The sequence below is a fragment of the Silene latifolia genome, chromosome 1, assembly GCF_048544455.1.
Source record: "Silene latifolia isolate original U9 population chromosome 1, ASM4854445v1, whole genome shotgun sequence".
Lineage (NCBI taxonomy): Eukaryota > Viridiplantae > Streptophyta > Magnoliopsida > Caryophyllales > Caryophyllaceae > Silene > Silene latifolia.
In genome coordinates, this window is record NC_133526.1 from 118485107 (window position 1) to 118499030 (window position 13924).

Consider the following 13924-nt stretch of genomic DNA (forward strand, 5'->3'; position numbering starts at 1 on the left):
TGATGAAGATGCCACCATGGCATTCACATGTTGCTTAGATTTGGAGGCTTCTTCAAGCTTAGCCATAGCCTTCTCAAACTTCAAATTAATGGTATCAATATGAGCACTAAGTTGATCACCCAATTGAGTAATAGAGTCCACTTCATGCTTTCCTCCTCTAGTAGCCTTCCGAGGTCTACTATATTGTGAGTTATGGACTGCCATTTCCTCAATCTTGTTCCATGTTTGATTATCATCAACTTCGGTAAACATACCATTTGACCCCATATTGAGAATGTTTCGGGAGTCTTTATATAGGCCATTCCAAAATTGTTGTACCAAGAACCACTCGCTAAGTCCGTGATGAGGACATGAGCGGCAAGTTCCTTTGAATCGCTCCCATGCTTCATACAAAGATTCTTCGTCCCTTTGTTTGAATCCCGTGATTTGGGCTCTTAGCATGTTAGTCTTTTTCGGAGGATAGAATTTCTTGTAGAAAGCAAGTGCCAATTTCTTCCAAGAGTCAATACCAAGAGTAGCCTTATCAAGGCTCTTTAACCATTGTTTCGCGGTACCAATCAAAGAAAAAGGAAATAAGACCCATCGAATTTGGTCTTGAGTAACTCCGGTTTGAGAAATCGCATCACAATAGTCACAAAAAGTCTCCATATGAGAATGAGGGTATTCACTAGGCATCCCCCCAAATTGGCTTCTTTCGACTAATTGGATAAATGCGGATTTTGCAATGAAATTACCGGTCAAATGTTGTGGTGTGGGAGTACCATTTGGTAGGTTCTCCTCGTTTGGTACGGAATGTGATGAAAATTTAGGCATTGTGGGTTGATTTTGTGGTGGGTTATGTGTTGGGTTATCTTCTCCTTCTCTTGCAAAAGGGTTGATGAACTCAATGTTATTTGGTTGAATGTCCACAATCTCACCAATACCTCTCAAAGTATTTTTAGCAAGTCTTCTATTGTTGGTCAAAGTTCTTTCAATTTCAAGATCAATGGGTAACAAGTTACCTTGTGATCTCCTAGACATGCAAAATATCAAACAACTTGAAAACAATTAGAACAAACCTTGAGGAGTTTTACTTCCCCAAGGTAAAGAAAGACACAACTAAAAACAATCAAAGAAAATCAAATCAAGTTAACACCATCCCCGGCAACGGCGCCATTTTTAGTTCGTCGGTTTTGTTACTCGTCGTGAAAAGTTACCTAGACCAAAACAATATTTATAACTTCACAAACTACTCTACTATTAGCAAAGAGGTAATTAAAGGTCGGATCCCAAGGGACGGGTATTGATGTAGGATTTTCGATTGCAAATGGTTGTGTCTAAGGGTGACACAATTTGGGTTGAGGTAGGAGATCAACTAAACTAATCAACAATAAAAATAAAGCAATGAAAGCAAGCAAGATGATTAAGATGTAAACAAATGATTAAAAGCACTAGGGTGTCATGGGTTCATAGGGGATACATGGGAATTGATCATACAAACATATTCTCAAATTATAAGCAAGCAATTATTGTTGTGATAGGATCGAGTTGGTTTATATCTTACAATCCTATGAAGGTTTGGGTCCCGGAGCCGAATCAATTAGATTGTACAACACCTACAAGTCGACTTAATCCTCCCTACTCAACTATATGCATGGTCTAATGAGACTCGAGTTGGTTTATGTCTTACAAATCTCATTGAATAGGTAAGTGATGGGTAAAAAATGCAAGGATTCATAGGCTCGCATTTCATCAAACATAACATGTGCATAAGTTGAGATCACAACAAGCAAGCAAATAAATTATGTGAACATATTAGATTAAGCATGAATCATCCCCCATGTTGGTTTCCCTTAATTACCCATTAACCCTAGTTAAGAGACTACTCACTCATTATCAAGTTTAATATGCTAACAAGGTTGTCAATCATATTAACAAGGCAAAACATGATGAATGAATGGAAATGATTAACAATAATTAAAACAAGGATTAAGAGAGAATTATACCTAAAGATGATTCCAAAATAATAAGCAAAGAATAATAGAAGTACTTGATGATTGATGGAAGGTTGTCAATCTCCCAATAATACCCAAATAATCTTCAATTACCCAAAATAAATGATGAACAATAGAGAAATTAAGGAAATGAGATTTGTATTAAAGCTTAATTAAGAGTTGATTACAAGACTAAGATGAGATTAAAATTAGATTAGAATAACCTAAAAAGATCATGATAATCTAATTAGTACAATGGGGTATTTATACTAAGGATTAGGTACATAAATTAGGGTTACTAAGGGCTTAAATGACGATTAAGTCCCTTAAGAAAAGTTGAGGAAGTGCTCATCTCGAGGGAGATGCGCATATCCGTTTGGGCGGTCTTCATGGAATACGCTCGTCCCGAGCGGCTTGGCTGAGGGACGGTCTGCACTGGAGAGGAATCCGAGCGGATTGGGGGTCGGGACGCTCAGATCACAAGGCCTCAACACGAGCGTCTTGAGCACGGGACGCTCGGACTGTAGCAGGGCGACGCTCGGACTGGGCACTGCGACGCTCGGATTGCTGGGCAGTCACTTCTTCTTCTTTTCTTTCTTCAACAATCCTCAAGGATCTTGTTGGAGATGCAAGGATCTTTTCATCATTGCCCATTTACTTCATTATTTACATAGGCCTTCTAGTCTTGTCTTCCCTTTGATGCTTGGTCATTAGATTCGATCAATTTAGCTCCATTTTGCCATGAAAATGAAAGGTTCTTACTCCTTTCCTACCAAGGGATCAAAACCTCAAAGAATATGCAAAACGAAAGACTAAAGATAGTAAATGACCCAATTATGCACTAAAAAGCATAGAAACGAGGCTAATTCGGGGACTAAATATGCTCTGAAATGAGTCACGTCACCCTTTGGTGCCATCAATCGTCAACCAGGAACTCAAGAAGTTGATCAACCTTCAACCGACATGACTTCTGCCGAAACCAATAAGATGGTCCTTCGACTCCTAGCTACCGTGGAAAACTAGAGCACTCGTCACTCCCATGTTGAGGACAAAATGATAACCGGGAATTTTACCTCTTCTGATATTGAGCAAAGGGTTAAGCTACTTGAAAGCCGACTACTGGCCAACAACAAAAACAACCCTCCAGAAAACCCTATTGGACACAGCCAGGAACTTTCCTTGGATTGCTCTCATCTCACCCCTCCCGACGATGAGAAGATTCCTGCAATTGACGAAGATGGCATACAAAGCGCTATAATGATGCTCTCCGTCTCCATCAACAACATATTCTCCAAGCTGCAAGTTGCTATCGATGATTTGAACACTCGGGTAGCTAACTTGGAGAAAAGGTTGGGTAATACCCAAAATGAACTTAACCATCAAGGAGAAGACCAATCCTCCATTCACCAACCAACAACTTTTGAAAATGAGGAGTCATCCGATGGTTCCCACATCCACGAACCTACCAAAAAAGAAACATCTCACCAAAACCCCTTTCAAAATACCAAAAAACTTCCCAAAAACTTCCCATTGACAATGACCAAATCCTGCTTCCGCGCGGGATTGACAAAAACAAAAACAAAAACAAAACTCACAAAAACATCCCAAAAAACACCAATGTTGGAATCACGGGAAAATATCAAAGGGTATTCACAGATCTGGGAAACACATATGGCACCACTCTGGGGATACTTACTTCAGAAGGATTACTGAAACCGATTGGACCAACTCCGGATCCATCTGAGGCTAAGAAATCCCGTTTCTGGAACCCTAATGCCTATTGCCAATACCATCAAGGCAAGGGCCATGACACCGAATCCTGCTTCAAACTCAAGCAGCCATTCAAGATATGATTGAAGCTGGCAAAATCATAATTGCACCTCTCAGTCAAGACAATCCTCTTGGATGTCTCAAGTCAAACAGCAAGGTTGAACGTTCTCAAAGGACATTCACCAAACTAAGCACAACCTATGCCGCAACTCTTCAAAAGCTTGTGATTGAAGGGAAGCTACAACCAATCGGGCCCACTCCGGACCCGTCTGAATGCAGGAAAACCCGTTTTCGGGACGGCAGTGCCTATTGCCAATATCATCAATGAAAAGGTCACGACACTGAAACATGCTTCAAACTGAAACATGCTATTCAAAATATGATTGACAACCATGAACTGATGGCTTCATCCCTATGCCAACCAAGTGATGAAGACAACCCTAATGGACATCTCTTTCTGCAAGGAGATGAAAGCCTCATGGGCTGTTGTCCTTATATCATTCCCAACAACGAGAGTGAAGTGCTCAAGTGGGTCAATGCTTAAGACCAGACATTCAAGCCGCTGGATGCTGCGAAGGAGACCTTCGAGGAGGATAGTGATGACTAGGAGTCCGTATCTACGATTGAGTCTGAGTCCGAGTCCGAGTCTTAGGCTTTCTCATATCTATCCTAGCGTCTATCCTGTTATTCCTAAGTGACAACTGGGAGCTGTCCCCATGAGTCACATGTATCCATCGAGTCTGTGCTAACCTCTTATTTATCTAAATAACAGCACAATTTCCAACTATCATATATTCTCCCCTTTACCATTTCCCGTTGACAACGAGAATTGATTTGAGAATTGTTTTAAAACAAACAATATGTTCCAATTCAATGTGAGTACACTCGAGTGACGTTCCGTACCGAGTAAGCGGAGGACTCGAAACTCCGTGTCCATTCTCTTTACCTATTCCATGTCTGGCAATAGAAACCTTTCAATAGTACCCAATCTAGAACGAGCTCTCAATCAAAGGGATCCTACAACGAACCTAGATAACAAACCAGAACCTCTCCTTGTTCATGGTCAATGACGGAAGGCAAGCCCATTCCCCACAAAAACATCCCATCACCAAATATCAACCTCTCACCAACATGTACATCCCCGTCTGCACCTTTACCTTCCTCGAACAAAGGACGACAAAGAACCAATAAATCAAAGGCCTAAGCCAATATCCATTCACCTGAAGCCAAAGCGAAAGGCAAAAATGAAAGGCCCAAGCCAATAGCCATTCACCCGAAGCCAAAGCGAAAGGCCTAAATCAAAGGCCCAAGCTAATATGTATTCACCTGAAGCCAAAGCGAAAGGCCAAAATCAAAGGCCCAAGCCAATAACCATTCACCCGAAGCCAAAGCGAAAGTCCCAAACAAAGGGCCCAAGCTAATATCCTTTCACCCAAAGCCAAAGCGAAAGGCCAAAGTCATCAGGAAAAAAAAAAAGAAAGAGAGGCGATTATGAACCCTAACTCAGAAACCCTACGCAGCCTTCTTCTTGCTCAATTTTCTGCTTGATTTCTCCTTAATGGCACGTAATTCTTCGAGTAAAACGAAGCATAAGCATTCCAGTAGGCTTCAAAAGTTGAAATCAGCAGGGAAAAGAATGGATAGTACTAAGAAGGATAAGAAAAAAGGTCCTGCTGAAGAGGACGTGACAAAGACAAAATCCATGCAAGAAATCAATGGAGTTCCTGGTCTCAAATTTGACGATGATGCTCTTGAAGAGGAGGTTGTCGTAGAGGATGTGGACGATATTGATGACTTGGTGGAGGATGTTGATGACTTAGCAGATGAAAACATTCCTGAGAATAATATTTGGATCACCAAACGGGGAAGGAAAAGTGTAGTGATGGAAGAAGATGAGGAAAATGTTGAAACATTGGTACAGTTTACCAAAGAGGATACTCAAGAGGAGGTAGACTTTTGGAATAATGCTGTATATTGCTTTGTGCTTGGTGCTAACCCACCAAGGGAAGTCCTTCAAGGATTCATACATAGAATATGGCACAAACACAATGTTGATAAGGTATCTTTTCTACCCAATGGAATCTTTCTGGTTCGGTTCAAAGGGCAGAAGGATAGAGAAGATGTTCTGAATGCAGGATACTTTATGTTTGATAATAAACCATTGATAGTCAGACCTTGGAATGCTGAGGTTGAATTGTTAAAAGAAAATGTCAAAACGGTGCCAGCTTGGATCAGAATTCATGAGCTACCCCTGAGATTTTGGGGTAAATGTCTCCCAACTGTTGCTGGACTTATTGGCAAATTTCAGAAAGCAGATCAGGCCACCACTGAGAAAACCAGACTTGGATTTGCACGTGTAATGGTAGAGCTTAATGTTGGGCAAAAATTTCCAGATAAAGTGAGATTCTTAGATGAAGGTGGAAAGGTAGTTTGCACGAAAGTGGAATATGAGTGGAAGCCTTGATCAGTAGCAAATGCAAAGGTATAGGGCATGAATATCGGGCGTGCGAAGTCCCCCGTGTCTGCGAGAAGCGAGAAGCCATCCGAAGGAATGGAGGCCTGCAAAAACATAATATACCAAAGGTCAAGGAACGAGTTCTTGGCGGAGATCAATTCAACCACCCCTAGCGGGCCTATAACAAACAAAGACAAAATGATTGCAACTCCACTAGCAGGGAGCCCTAAGGCTCCTTCATACAAGGAAGCTGTTGAGGGGGAAGTCACTCCTAAGGTTGGTATTGGCCAACAGGGTAACTCTCAATCCCCTAGTTTAAATGAATAATATTGGTTTTTGGAATGTGAGAGGGTTAAATAGTGTACATAAACAGAACACAGTTAAATGGTTTCTTTACAATAAAGATGTTGGCCTTTTTGGCTTACTTGAGACCAAAATAAATGGTAGGAATGTTCATAATGTTACCTCTACTATGCTTGATGGATGGTGTGTCACAACTAATAGTCATTGTCATAAAGGAGGCAGGGTGTGGATCATGTGGAGACCTAATCTGTTTGATGTGGTGGTTGATCAGTATGATGCTCAGTTCATTCACACTAAGGTTACATCAAGAATATCTCAACAATCATTTTGGTTAACCCTAGTATATGCTTTCAATGATGGGACTGATAGACGGGTGTTATGGAGTAACTTGGGGATGATTGCAAGCAGATGCAAAGGGCCTTGGGCTATTGCGGAGATTTTAATCTTTGTGATTAATCCTATGGAGAGGTTGAGTGGCAATACTAAACAAAGTGATATGGATGAGTTTATTGACTGCTTAGATGAATGTGGTATGACTGATATAGCTGCAAATGGGGCTTACTATACCTGGACTAACAAGCAAGAACCTTCTACTAGGGTCTACAGCAGGCTGGATAGGTTTCTAATCAATCAGGAATGGCTCAATGGGTATCCTGATATGAGGGCACATTTCCACCCTGAAAGCTTGTTTGATCACTGCCCATGCACAGTGAGTAATATTCTTGTTGGGGATAAGAAGAGGGCTAATTTTAAATACTTCAATATGTGGAGTAAATCATCTTCTTTTTCGATTAAGGTCCAAGAGGAATGGAATAAGCATTATGAGGGACATAAAATGTTCTCTGTGGTGAAAAAATTGAAGGCCCTAAAATTTCCCTTGAAGAGTTTAAATAGGGACTGTTTTTTCTTTGATATAGAGACTAGTGCAAACATTCTTTGAGTCGACTGTGGCAATCCAAAACCAAAACAATTGATACAGGATCCTCGAGAATGCTGATCTGATTACAAGAGAGATTGAAACTGCTACTAAGGTGAGGGACTTGATAGAGGCCAAAAACAGTTACCTGAAACAAAAAGCTAAATTGCAGTCGCTAGAAGTCGGGACGATGTCTGAGCGTATTTTCATGCCTCAATTAAGAAGAGAAACAGTCTGAATAAGGTAACTCAAATAGATGACCAATATGGCATGACCTGTACTGATAGTCAGAGCATTCAAAATGCTTTCTTGGACTATTATCAAACTTTGTTGGGTAATCAAAAGCCTACAGAAAGGGTGAGACATCAGGTTATGGCTGAGGGACAATACTGTAATCAGGATCATGCTGCTATACTCAGTACTGCAGTTTCAGATGAGGAGATTAAAGCTGTATTCTTCTCTATTCCAATTGACAAATCCCCTAGACCAGATGGATATACGAGTGCTTTCTTTAGAGACAGTTGGGATATAGTTGGGGATGAGGTGTGTGCTGCTATTAAAGATTTCTTCTCTACAGGGCAATTACTGAAACAAATAAATGCTACAAATATAACTCTTATCCCTAAATGTGATAGACCTAGTTCAGTCAAGCAGTTCAGGCCAATAGCTTGTTGTAATATGATTTATAAGGTGATTTCCAAGCTGCTATGTAATAGACTAGCTCAGGTGCTACCTGACCTTATTAGTGAGAATCAAGGTGCTTTCATAAAAGGTAGGTCTATTATAGAGAATGTCCTCATCTGTCAAGACCTTGTGAAAATGTATAATAGGAAAGCTGTGTCCCCACGATGCCTCTTCAAGATTGATCTGTAAAAAGCATATGATACAGTTGAATGGGACTTTGTTGAGCAGCTATTCAGAGGATTCCAGTTCCCTGAAGCCTTCATTCAAAGGGTGATGACCTGTGTAAGAACTACCTCCTTCTCCCTTTGTCTCAATGGGTCAATTTGGCTACTTTCAAGGAAAGAGGGGACTTAGGCAAGGAGATCCCATATCCCCCCTCATCTTTACTATGTGCATGGAGTACTTAACCAGAATGATCAAGTATGCCACTGCTAGATGGCCCTTCCATTACCATCCTCTGTGCAAAGCCACAAAATTGAACCATTTGATTTTTGCAGATGACCTGCTTATGTTTTGTAAGGGTGACACTCAGTCTATTGTTTTACTTCTAAGAGCTTTCTCTTCATTCTCTAAAGCTTCTGGACTTACAATGAACAACTCAAAGTCAGAAGTTTACTATAATGGGGTAGCTCAGCAGGTCAAAGATGATATCCATCAGTTTGCAGGGTTTGAGGAAGGGACAATGCCTTTCAGATATTTGGGTGTACCAATACAAGCAGGGAGGTTGACAAAAAAAGAGTGCAATATCCTGATTGAAAGAATGGTGGCAAGAATAAGAAGCTTAGGTGCCGGGAAGTTATCTTATGCGGGAGGATAACTCTTATTAATGTTTGTGCTAAATACTCTATACTCTTCTTCTTTGGGCGGGGATTTTTTTGATTCCAAAGAGTGTGATCAAGAGAATAGAAGCCATTTGTAGAAACTTTCTCTGGGATGGTAGCTCTGAATATCACAAGGTACCCCTTGTCGCCTGGGAAACTGTTACTCTCCCAAAGAATGAGGGTGGCCTTGGTATCAAAAGAGCTCTTACCTGGAATTATGCTACTATAGGCAAACTGGTTGATTGGGTCTATACAAAATCGACGGACTATGGATCAAGTGGGTCCATCGGCTCTATATCAAGGATAAAGACGGCACAATTACTCTCCTCCTTCGAGATCTTTGCGTGGGCTTGGAAAAATATCTCAAAATAAAAGAGATGATGAAAACTGGTTATGTAGCTAATACCGGATTCTTAACACTAAAGGGTACACGATTAGCGGTGGCTACGAATGGCTTAGACATAAGCAACCTCAACAGCACGGGACTCCTATGATATGGAGTAACTGGAACATCCCTAAGCATGCTATCATCACTTGGATCAGTATGCATAAGGGACTAAAAGTGAAAGAGAAACTGTTCAGATTGGGATGCTTTGCACCGATGACAGTGCATCATCTCGTGACAGGAAGTTGAGACTCGGTCTCATTTGTTTTTCGACCGTCCCTATAGCAACCAAGTAATCGCTCTTCTTTGTTGGAACAGTGGTGTGGCTTCGAGAATACATGTCGGTATGCTTGGAGGACTGCAAAATGCCAAAATCGTCTAAAACAACAAGTTCACTACCTGCTGTGGAATGCTCTTTACTACCATGTATGAAGTCAAAGGAATCTTTGCTCGTATTCGATCTGTTCTCATCGGACCTCGAACGGCTGAAATGATCAAGGATGAGGTATGTCGCAGGATAAAAGTCAAGATGGGTAGGAGTCCTAGCAGGAATGATAGCACATGGTTGAGGAAATGGGGCTTATGATATTAGTTGTGATACAATTTGATAGGAGGTTAGGTTGTTTGTAATCTTAATGCTTTACTTATGTAGCATCCGTGATGGCTTGGTAGTGGAGACTTAGTGCCTGTACTAAGTCCTTATCTTGTATGTACCTATTTTTTGAGCTTATATATACCCTCTCACATTTTACCAAAAAAAAAGCGAAAGGCCAAAAATCAAAGGTCCAAGCCAATAGCCATTCACCCGAAGCCAAAGCGAAAGGCCAAAATCAAAGGCTCAAGCCAATATCCATTCACCCAAAGCCAAAGCTCAAGGCCAAAGCAAAAACCAAAGCCAAAAGCAATTCACTCAAGGCCAAAGCCAAAGTCAAGGTCAAAGCAAAAACCAAAGTCAAAGCCAAAGCCAAAGGCTACTCACCCAACGTCAAGGCCAAGACCCAAGCCAAAATCAAAACAAAACAAGATTGAAACCCTTTTCTCAAAAAGGCCAAAATCCAAAGAAAGCATCCAACACACAAAATCCTGGACAAGCGAGTCCAACACACCAAGTCCCGGACCGACAAGTCCAAAACACCAAACAAGTCAGTCCAAAACACCAAGTCCAGGACCAACAAGTCCAAAGCCCATGACCAACGTTTCTTCCCTCAAAACTCCGGGACCAACAAGTACAAAACACAAAAATACCAAAACCTAATGTCAAAGAGCTAAAACAAGAGCTCAAGACTCGTCAACTAAACCCAAAAATGCTTCACCCTTAAGTCCTTCTAGAGACTGTTACAGGGAGACCTATCAAGGATCCTGGGGATTCCCCTCAAGATCATAACCAAAACTGCTTCACCCTTAAATCCTTCAAGAGACTGTTATAAGGAGACATATCTAGGATCCTAGGGATTCCCCTCAAGATCATAACCAACACAGCTTCACCCCTAAGTTCTTCTAGAGACTGCCACAGGGAGACCTATCTAGGCTTCTGAGGATTCCCGTCAAGCTCGTAATATCACACCTTAACCTTTAAGGTCCAGACATGGGAATCTGATCCCACATTATTTACCAACCATTTCGTGCTCAGGCCACATCAAGCTTGAGACCCCATTCCGCACCATACTACAAGCCGTAACCCATCGGGCTAAACACCACAAATACAAGCTCTAGATCTTTATCTGTCAAACAAACCTCATATTACCAAGCTTCACATTCCATAATGTCGAAGCCATTTTAGCCCTGACCCAGATACAAAGTCTTCAAAAAAAAACATTGCTCCCTGGAACGGGACATGCACATTTCATTCCTAGAGACCACTTTTTAGTGTGCTCACGTAACAAGAAACCTTTTCACAAATTATGCCTCTTTGATTCATGATCAAGAGGGATTTCTATCCAATCAACCTTCGAGTCACCAAACGGAATTCACCGTCGTGACCATCAGCTCCAGATTTTTATCTATCAAACGAACCTGTTATTACCAAGCTCCACATTCCATAATGTCGAAGCCATTTTCACCCTGACCCAGATACGGAGTCCTCGAATCCTTTGCTACCGAGAACGGGACATACCCAATCTACCCTTAGGGTCCACTTTTTAGTGTGCTCACATGATAAGGAACATTTTCACAAATTACACATCTTCGATTCATGATCAAAGAGGAATTCTCTCAACGATTTTTCAAGTCACCAAACGGAATTTACCGTCGTGACCCTCACACTTTAAGGTCCTAACAACTCGCTTAGGCACACATTCATAACTACGATCTGGTTTGATTTCACTTCACGTGAATACGTAGGCAGCCCTTCAAGGACACAACCATACACCTCAAAATAACTTCAAGGTCCTAACAGTTAGCTTAGGCACACAAACACATTCAGAACTACGATCTGGTTTGATTTCACTTCACGTGAATACGTAGGCAGTCCTTCAAGGACACAACAATACACCTCAAAATCAATTTTCAATCCTCAACACACAGCTCAGAACTACGATCTGGTTTGATTTCGCAAACACGCGAATACGTAGGCAGTCCTATTACAAGGGCACAACCGCATACTCCTTTCACAACATTTCCAATTTTCAATCCTGAAAAACTAGCTCATAACTACGATCTGGTTTGATTTTGCACACACGCGAATACGTAGGCAGTCCCCATCAAGGACACAACCGCACACCCGTTTCAATCTCAACCATCAACATCAATCCTCAAAAGCAGCCCACCCAGCTGCAAAAATTAATCTTATACCTCTCTACTGGGGGCTTCTTCCCTATGACGTCGCCCATTCCTTATTTTGTCAAATTCCCATCTTCTCACTCTGGGGGATTCTCTTTCAAGACGCCACCCGTCCTTTATCCTCAAACATCTTTTGAGTCTTAAGTTCAGTCTAAAATAAAAACCGCCCATAGCCTAGTGCTCGGTTCGGACGATGGCAAGGTCTTGGTTCCGCTCTCCGAATCATCATGCCTCAGAGAGGGATCTCAAACAAGCAAGCGAAGGTAAATGTGTCTGGAAAAGATAATCAGTTCGTGTTCCCCAGCCAAGCGGACCTTCTACCTCAGGGATTTGATACGTGTTGTCATCCTTTCTTGGCTGGGAGTTGCACTTACATGTGCAAAGTCTGTCAGAGTCACCCCGTGTCGTGTCGATACCTACTTTGTATCACGTTCACAGCCGTATGCTATGTCAGTCTGTCGGTATGCGTCCATATAAGTTAATATCACAACGGTCACGTGTCTCCAATCTATCAAATCACAGATCTACGAGTAATAAGACTCGTCTTCAAGCTTCACAACATTCAAAACTTCTATCTCCCTTCGCATGAGATATTACATGCTAGTCGCTTATATGCTAACTGCTCACATGCTTATGTGCTTACGTGCATATATGCTTATGTGCTAGTTGCTTATATGCTAACTGCTCACATGCTTATGCGCTTACGTGCTTATATGCTTGCATTCAACGTGCTTGTATATGCGACTGCGGATTTGTGTGGTCACTAACCATGCAGATAATCTTGAGAAGATAAACTCACTCCAACTTGGTACTGGGTTCTTCCCAAAAAAACGACGACCTATCAAGTCCAAGAGCTTTAACCCCGCCGATTACATGGCACACGCTACCTGCCAACGAGCAGCAACTCATATCCCCGGTGAGTCCTGAGAAGTTTCTAACTCCCCAGCGAGTGCCGATTTTCAAATGGAAGTCACACAGGCTATTTCCCAGATTTGATCATTCGACCATCGATGGCTGGCGAGCCTCAAAACACATCACCTTCAATATGGCTGGCGAGCCTCAGAACGCACCTTTAACATAGATGGCGAGCCTTTGCACGCACACAAGAAGCAATTCAAGGACATATCCCGAAGATGCCTCAGGTATGACTCCTTCCTATGGTTGGCGAGCCTCAAAACGCACCGCCTTCAACACCGGCTGGCGAGCCTTTGCACGCAAAAGATTCAAGGACGTATTCTGAAGATGCCTCAGGTATGACTCCTTCTTATGGCTGGCGAGCCTTTATACGTAGTCTAATGGACTTTAAACGACCTGCATCGGAAGTCGACAGACTCTAAAATGTTCCCGACGGCAGGTCCTTGACTCGAATTCCCGAGTCGCCTCGACGTCGCCCTTCCCGACGGCAGGTCCTTGGCTCAAACCCTTTTGAGTCGCCTCGACGTCGCAATGGTCTTCAGGTTGTAATCTTCGATTGACCTGGAGGTCATACTTTGAATTTCGCCTTGTCCAAGCCTCAATCAAAGTGGGGGCTCTGTAGATACCCGGTATCTGCACCTTCCAAAAACCACCCGATGATGATCGGACTATAACGTGTTTTTGATATGCGTGCGTGGATTGGCTATACATGAGACGGTTTAATGCATTACTCGGATATGAAAAATGATTTCAAAAGTTTTCTAACTTCATTTGCATTAAAACAACATTATTTAGAGTTAAAACCGTCTTCGGACCCAAAGCCGACTCAGAAACCCGCAACTCGAGTCAATCTGAGTCAACCCGAGTCAACCCAAATCCCGAATGTCAAAAATAATGCCATGAATGTCTTTATCATGTCATTTC

The 13924-nt window shown here is 42.0% G+C and overlaps 1 non-coding gene across 1 annotated transcript; it reads left to right on the plus strand.

Moving 5' to 3' along the window:
- The first annotated feature begins 334 nt into the window (after nucleotides 1–334).
- On the plus strand, nucleotides 335–441 carry LOC141619073 (small nucleolar RNA R71). The gene has a single exon (XR_012531581.1). It is a non-coding gene; the product is annotated as a small nucleolar RNA R71 (small nucleolar RNA).
- Nucleotides 442–13924: the final 13483 nt, after the last annotated feature.